This window comes from Schistocerca americana, chromosome 7 (assembly GCF_021461395.2).
Source record: "Schistocerca americana isolate TAMUIC-IGC-003095 chromosome 7, iqSchAmer2.1, whole genome shotgun sequence".
Classification (NCBI taxonomy): Eukaryota; Metazoa; Arthropoda; class Insecta; order Orthoptera; family Acrididae; genus Schistocerca; species Schistocerca americana.
The window spans coordinates 441,741,505-441,749,495 of NC_060125.1; positions in this window are offsets into that span (position 1 = coordinate 441,741,505).

The following is a 7,991-nucleotide window of genomic DNA, read 5'->3' on the forward strand; positions in this document are numbered from 1 at the left end:
ACCACTCCTCCCCTCTCCTCATGTTACACCTACAGTAATGTGATAGTAAACTGCACCCCTCTAGGTGTATCTGTTTGATGGTTACAATTTCCATCTGATATTCTGTTGTTTATAATATATTTTTAGAAAGTTCGTTGTGACTTTTAAATTTTCTGTACTGATATGAGGAACGTTTATGTTTTGCTAAAAGGGTCCAAATTTATTTTGATTTCTACTATTATTGCTTCCCAAGCAGCAGTTTCTTCCACTAATTACTTCTACTGTATTTGGAGTTATGCTCCAGCTCTGTCTATTGAAAACTTTTACCCTAAACTAGCCTTAGTACAAACAAATAACAGGATTGGATAGACAATGCTCCAGTTACACTGAATACTTGCAGAAATTAACTGTGCAAGTAATCTCTTGCTAGAAACATTCAGTTGCAGGCCATGTTGTGTGATGCATGCGAATGAGGGATGATGACCCAACTGTACCCACACCCCTGTTATGTTGAGAGAATCGTGAAGCTCTGCATTTGCATGTTAGGCACAACACTTCATCCATTGCTTATTAGTGTTCAGAGAATTTTCACATAAGCTTGAGTATCATATTCAGTCATTTTCTTGATTTCAACTTCAGTTCTCAGTTATTCTAAATCATAAATGGCATATTTATTTGGATAGATAATAATAGAGGAATAGATAGTTAATAATTTTATCAATTATTGATTGTTTTCATTGTCATATCCTATTCTTAGAATTATATGATTTGCAATACTTCTCAGTTGTTAGCTGAGGCACATGCAATCTAAAATCATAAGTTTTGGACTTAACACTGATGGAAAAAAATCACAAGACCAAAAAATAATTATTGCTGATTAGAGAAAATTCAGAAATATGTTTGTCTAGGTAACATATTTAAGTGAGTAACATTGCAAGATCACAGGTTAATGTAAGCACTTGATAAACCATTGCAAATGTGAAATGCTGGTGCATTAATAACTGGTGTAACAACCAGAATGTTGAATGCAAGCATGCAAATGTGTATTAATTGTGTTGTACAGGCGGCAGATGTCAGTTTATGGGATGGAGTTCCATGCCTGTTGCACTTGGTCAGTTAATACAGGGATGGTTAAAGCTGTTTGTGCATGCATGATGCTGGAGTTATCATCCAATGATGTCTCACATGTGCTCAATTCAGACAGACCTGGTGATTGAGCAAGCCAATGCAACATGTTGACACTCTGTGGGGTATGTTGGGCTACAACAGTGGTATGCGCGCAAGTGTTATACTGTTGGAAAACACCCCTGGAATGGCAGCACAGCCCCATGAATGGCAGCACAACAGGTCAAATCATAAGACTGACACACACATTTACAGTCAGGGTGTGTGGGATAACTACAAGAGTGCTCCTGCTGTCATATGAAATCAGATCCCAGGTCATAACTCCAGGTGTAGGTCCAGTGTGTCTAGCAGAGAGGCCTCAGCTGGCCTCCTGTTAACCAAGACACGGCCATCACCGGCACCGAGGTAGAACCAGCTTTTATCAGAGAACACGATAGACCTCCACTCTGCCCTCCAATGAGTTACTGCCTAGCGCCACTGAAGTTGCAAATGCACTGGTTTGGAATGCACGCTAAAGGCATCTGGCTTGGAACTGACCTTGAAGTAAAAAATTTGTGTCACTGTGATGCCAACTGCTGCTCAAATTGCCACTGCAGGTGCAATACAATTCACCAGAGCCATACACTGAACATGATGGTCTTCTCTCTCAGTGTTACTATGTGCCCATCCAGAGCCCAGTCTCCTTGTTACCATACATTCTCATGACCACCACTGCCATCAACCTGTACAGTAGCTACATTCCTGCCAAATCGTTCTCCAGTATCACCGAATGGACATCCAGCTTCTCATAGCCCTATTACATGACCTCATTCAAATCCAGTGAATTGTTGATAATGGTATCTTTGTCACCTAAAAGGCATTTCTGACTAATATCACTCACCATATGCAATCTTAAAGGTAGCTGACACTCGCCTACATTACAGTTTGTATTTAAGGCAACTCTGGTTTGCATCTTCATAGTGGTGCTTCTAGCACCATGCTTATGCAACTGGTGCAAAATTTGAATAGACATCATCTTTCAGATGTAGAAACATGCTCACCAACTTTCATTTATGTTGCAATTTTCTTTTTTTCCATCGGTGTATTTCCTTAACTTTTGCATGAGAACAGGAATGTTACAAGTTTTGGAGAATGTAGTGTAACTGTTTCTTCAAATGGGGGGTTATTTTATATAACAGTAGTTTGACCATGTATATGAGGCAATTGAAAAGTTTCTGTTCGGAGATCGTACAGTCCAGAATTGGTATGCCAATCAGGCATTGAGGCAACCATCCCGTTGATGTACCAGGTTGAACATAACCATTTGGTAAAACACCACATCCTGCTGGATGAAGAAGTCCATAACTGCCTGCTTCACATCCTCGTCCAACAGCAACTATCAACTCTTAAAGGGCTTTTTTAAGGGACTTAAAGCATAATAATCACATGGGGAGAGATCAGGACTATAGGGTGGGTGCTCAAGCATCTCCCACTTGAGTTGGCATAACTTTTGCATTACAACATTTGCTATGTGGGGATGTACATTATCATCAAGCAACAGCACCTCTTGGTGCAACATTCCACAATGGTGGTTTTTCACAGACATGCTGCCTGATACATTCTTCATTCTCTGATGGTTGTCTAACAGTGTTTGTCCTTTGGCTGCCACGAAAACAATAACAGCATTTTGGACACATTTGGTAATAACATTGCAATAGTTCACATTTCCGCATTTACACATGTCATAAAGAAACAGAGCTGTATTAATCCCTTACTTACATGTCAATGCTTATATACCGACATCAGAGTCATACTATGTTGCATATACACTGCAGCAACTCCCTCAAAGGGAAACTTTTTGACTGAATCTCATATTTTGGGAATACACTTCCCACAGTATTTGTGACATAACATGCAATATATATTCTTTCATTTTAAATACATCAACTAGTGATATGAATCTAACATCTTAATGCTTCTTTGATAAGTCATACATCATGGTAGGCTAATATTTAGCTCTACGGAACTTAGAGCATAAGTGTGTTCTAATAGGCAGAAAAAGTAGTTTGACAATTTATAGAAGGGCAGACAGGAAACACTGGTTACAGGTAATCCCTGCGCAATCATTAATTTTTAAGAATTATCTAAGGAACAAATTTCTCTTCTCTCGAAAGAAGGAAATTTTGCAATTACTGCACTGAAAGTTCTCATGAAGGATATTGTAGCTAATATAAAGGCCGGGATTCGTCTGTTACCACCACATTCTGCTGATGAATTACAATGGAAACAGCCAGTATATTATGTAAGTGTTACGTAAGATTAATGCGGACAAGAATATTATCGTACTTACTGCTGATAAGGGTAATGCTACTGTTGTGTTGAAGAGTGAAAACTATCACAGGAAGATCAGTGACCTCTTGGATTCTACCACTTATAAAAAGTTGAAAAACAATCCTACAATGAAAGTGTTAACAGCTATCAATCACTTATGCATAATAAATGATTATTTTTGTTAGAGCAGATATGGCAAAATCCAGCCAAACTACTTATGCGTGTGTTCAGGTACCTCAGCCATGATAACACACAAATTATTGGCACTTGTATACATCTGATCTGAACAATAAACATTTATTAACACATACATGTTGAAGGTAAGAAAAACTTGTGACATAAATTGCAGAAAATTAATGCTAAACTTGATGTTCCTTTAATAAGTGAAGACTGTCTGCTTCCATTGAGCATTGTTAAACAAAATAAATGCAAGTGCCAAACAAAAAGCACCTCTGGCAGCTAGTTCACAAACGCACTAAGCGATTATGTGTTTTGTTTTGAAAATAAAACTGCCTTTTCCTGCTGCTAGTTACTTTATTTATCCCATACGCGTTTCGCCTTTTCCTTTTCTAAGGCATGATCAGCGGTATCTATAACGATACAGTTTTGTTAGTTATAGATTATCAAACAGTTCACTTTGCGATTTTTTGTAAAAAAGTAATTACTTATGATTTGCTGATCTGTGTTTCCTCACATCCGGTCTGGAGGTCGCACTACCACTTTTATCACTGCTATATAATCACAGTAAGTCCACCACAAAAACAGTGAGAAACATGGTGAACAGTGTGTGGAAGGCGAGAACACAAAGATGTGATTATATGGCAGTGATGAAAGTGGTAGTGCGACCTCCAGACCAGATGTGAGGAAACGCAGATCAGCAAATCGTAAGTAATTACTTTTTTTTACAAAAAGTCGTGAAGTGAACTGTTTGATAATCTATAACTAACAAAACTGTATCATTATAGATCCCACTGATGATGCCTTAGAACAGGAGAAGGCGAAACACGTATGGGATAAATAAAGTAACTAGCAGCTGGAAAAGGCAGTTTTATTTTCAAAACAAATATTTACATGCTTGCTGCAGAGGATGGCCACACAAACAAACTGATTATGTGTTTTATTCGCTACATCTGCCTCCTAGTGACAAATGGAGCATCATCCACATATCTTGCCAGGAAATGAACTGAAAGTCTGGAGTGCATTCTTCAGTTAGATTTGAGGCTGAGGCTGGTTTCGAGGCAAAAGTGTTGATGGTATTTCTGGAAACTAGTGTGCCGTTTTTACCCTGTCAATTGAGACCATTTGAAACAAGACCCAGTGTTAATTCTCCCCTTTTGATCACCAGATGTAAACCTGTGTGTGAAGTTGGTGAGATGATAGAGCTGGTTTGACACTGTCTACACGTAACATAACGTGCATGCATGTTTGCAGGTGATGACGCATGAAGACAGGTGCCATTCTATGTCTGAAGGTTTGATGTGGTGAGTGCATGCAATGTTGTTCCTCAGGTGACAAATGAAATCTGATTGGTCATGGTCCCGTAGCTGTGCAGACCTCAGATCAATGAATTTGCTGGGCAGCTGAAGCGTTTTGCCATATAGGACCTCTGCTGAAGTGGGCAAGCTACGTAAGGCCACATGTAATGCCGTTGTCCAGCTGGTAGTGTGGCACATTATTACAGCCTTAAAGCAATGGTGCCATCTTTTGATCATCCCATGGCTCATTAGGAGGTAACTGGTTGTCCAGTGATGGAGAGCGCTGCATAATTTACTGTGTTGGTTAAAAAACTCCAATTTGAATTATTGGCTGTGGTCAGTAGCAATGCACAGTGGGCAACTGAAGCAAGAAACCAAATTCGAAATCAAGACAAAGGCTAGTGTCTCCACCAATATGTTGCCAGCTCGTATAGCTTCCAGCCAATGGGTAAAATGATCAGTGGGATTCAATAGATAACACAACCTCTTATAAGGAGGAAGTGGACCCACTGTCTACATATATGGAGAGTCACTAAATGAAACAATTGCTCCTGCCAAACAAAGAGCACCTCTGGCAGCAGGCTTGCAAACTCATTGACGGCTACAAAACACAGTAGGTGACTGTTTGGTACACTACACTTTTTGTGAAACCCTATCTGTATGTATGCTTCAGTGGTTTGACACAATAAGATCTCATAATGGTAAGAGAATTTGTAAACATTATGCTTAATTAGTAACAAACAACTTGTAGTATATAGAGTTAATCCCACAAATGTGCTTCCTTAATTATTATGTTTCCAGCTGAAGTAATAAATGTTTTACACTGTAATTATGCTTTGTGTGAGTTGTCAGTATATTTTGCTAGTTATTTGGGTTACACTTAAAAATTATTATACTAGACTTCGTGAAATCATAATTATTATAAAGCCAATTAATAGGAAGACAGGGATTAGACTTGTTTAGACAATCACACCATAGTCTTGAAGTTAGTATCTAATGGGTGTTGCTTTCGAAGAGTAGATTTGCCATCCAACTACACTAAAGTATTTAGTATGTAGAACACTTTTACTAATTACCCCTTTCATATTTTGAGGTATTATTTACTAAGAATTGTAACAGGAGGGAAGGACCATTGAATCTTTTCATATGCATTGTTGATGATGTTGAGAAAATTTTGCCTGTGGAAAAGTTTTTATTAGATTGGATAATGATGCATTATTTTCATAATGTTACAGTTAGCTGAGAGATAACTGAGAGTTGAAGTGCTGAGAATTTTTTTATGGTATTATTCTGTTGATGTGTTAGGATTCTTTGTGGAGTATTGTGATGATGTTGACTATGTGGTATTATTGAGATAATGAAGTATTATGTGTATTATTGACGTATTATGAGGAATGTGAGGATGAGGTAATGGTTAAGGCTTGTCACGAAATGTAGTGGACTGTGCTCATAGAATCATATAGGATCTATTTACAGTAAAAGTAATTACAAGTATAGTCTGTGGCAAGATAAAATATATTGTGATATCTGTGATTTGTTGGTTTTATGAATGAGAAAGAATAATAATGGTTCGTTTAAACTGTTACCTCTATTATGAGTGCTAGGATATGGAACAATGAATTAATAACAATTAACTAAATAATTATTGAAAATGAAATGTCATGTTTGCTGTCTGTGATCAGTACCATCAAAGAGTAAAGTACGAACAGTTTCTGACAGACAAAAACATTATAGTTACTGAAGAATTTAAGAAAAGATTTTTTTTTTTGGAAAGGTGGGGGGGGGGGGGGGGGCTGCTGCTATTGCTGGAGTGATATGCAATAAGTTGGACAATGTAATTACGTTTGATTAATTAACACCTTTTCTATTTTATGTATTGTGAAGTCATATTTCTGAATTAGATTACAGTGTGCTTTAGTTTTCTGTACATATTAGTACCTAGTTTCCATTTGTAGGATTATGTAGCACTCAAGAATCCATTCCAGCACTATCATGAGGGTGCCTATGTATTGCAAAGGTGCAATCTTATATAATGATTTCAATTGTCATACAATTTTGCACAAGCTTATGGTGTCTTGTAGATAATATATTTACCTCTCTTGAGTAATGTAACATCTTAACTCACACTGCCAATTTTTGACACACGTACCATTCACAGTTAGCATAAATGTATTCATAACTCATACAATGAGTAGCAATGTAAGCTAACTAGACTACACTGATAACAATGAAAAGGAATTTAAATAAAAATAAATTTGCTTGATTATGACATTGAGCTCATTATGCTCATAATATACTTATGTTTGTACATATTTAGTAATATACGTATCTGATTTTGATGTTGAATACATTTCCAATTACTACACTCCTGGAAATTGAAATAAGAACACCGTGAATTCATTGTCCCAGGAAGGGGAAACTTTATTGACACATTCCTGGGGTCAGATACATCACATGATCACACTGACAGAACCACAGGCACATAGATACAGGCAACAGAGCATGCACAATGCCGGCACTAGTACAGTGTATATCCACCTTTCGCAGCAATGCAGGCTGCTATTCTCCCATGGAGACGATCGTAGAGATGCTGGATGTAATCCTGTGGAACGGCTTGCCATGCCATTTCCACCTGGCGCCTCAGTTGGACCAGCGTTCGTGCTGGACGTGCAGACCGCGTGAGACGACGCTTCATCCAGTCCCAAACATGCTCAATGGGGGACAGATCCAGAGATCTTGCTGGCCAGGGTAGTTGACTTACACCTTCTAGAGCACGTTGGGTGGCACGGGATACATGCGGACGTGCATTGTCCTGTTGGAACAGCAAGTTCCCTTGCCGGTCTAGGAATGGTAGAACGATGGGTTCGATGACGGTTTGGATGTACCGTGCACTATTCAGTGTCCCCTCGACGATCACCAGCGGTGTACGGCCAGTGTAGGAGATCGCTCCCCACACCATGATGCCGGGTGTTGGCCCTGTGTGCCTCGGTCGTATGCAGTCCTGATTGTGGCGCTCACCTGCACGGCGCCAAACACGCATACGACCATCATTGGCACCAAGGCAGAAGCGACTCTCATCGCTGAAGACGACACGTCTCCATT